This window comes from Diaphorina citri, unplaced genomic scaffold (genome assembly GCF_000475195.1).
Source record: "Diaphorina citri unplaced genomic scaffold, Diaci psyllid genome assembly version 1.1 scaffold15564, whole genome shotgun sequence".
Taxonomy (NCBI): domain Eukaryota; kingdom Metazoa; phylum Arthropoda; class Insecta; order Hemiptera; family Psyllidae; genus Diaphorina; species Diaphorina citri.
The window spans coordinates 10495-11079 of record NW_007392927.1 but is presented as its reverse complement, the minus strand read 5'-3'; the positions used below and the strand labels follow the sequence as shown (position 1 = coordinate 11079).

General features: G+C 43.4%; 1 long non-coding RNA gene across 1 annotated transcript in view; it reads left to right on the top strand.

Moving 5' to 3' along the window:
• LOC113473113 overlaps positions 1–585 on the top strand; it is a 10588-nt gene continuing 10003 nt past the window's right edge. The window contains exon 1 of the long non-coding RNA XR_003395179.1: positions 1–97. This is a non-coding gene — a long non-coding RNA (uncharacterized LOC113473113). The remainder of the gene's footprint in view (positions 98–585) is intronic.

Below are 585 nucleotides of genomic sequence, written 5' to 3'. Positions count from 1 at the left end.
AAACCGTCGACCTGTCTGACTGTATCGAGAATGGCGGAGACGTGGCTATCTTCACGAGTAGTGTCAACTCTGGACTGGTGAGCGGAAAGCTCAACTGGTAAGTTCTCCTTTTTCGTCTTCTTCATTCCTGTTCTTCTTCCCTTCCTCCTCCTTTTTCGTCTTCTTTTTCTTCGTCCTCTCCTTCAATAGAGATCTAACTTAAGATGGACTACTGCCCTGCCAGAATGAGACTGAAAAGTCCCTTTACTCCCGGCAGTCTAAAGAGAGTTCTTCAGAAAAAATGAGAAATACGTATGTACCTACTTTTCTTTTTTTTTTCAGGACTGCCAAAAAGACCATCACCCTGCGAGCCACTTAAGATGGACTAAAACGAAGAGTAGGTATCTTAAGGTATTGTCAGATAGCTACCTCTTCCACTAATGACCTTGTCAGGGAATAGAAAACGAATGGTTATCATTTTCCTCGTTCGGCGTCCCCTCAATCTCATGGACATCGCCCAGATTATGAAAATTTATACTGCCCTGCCAGAATGAGACTGAAAAGTCCCTTTACTCCCGGCAGTCTAAAGAGAGTTCTTCAGAAAAA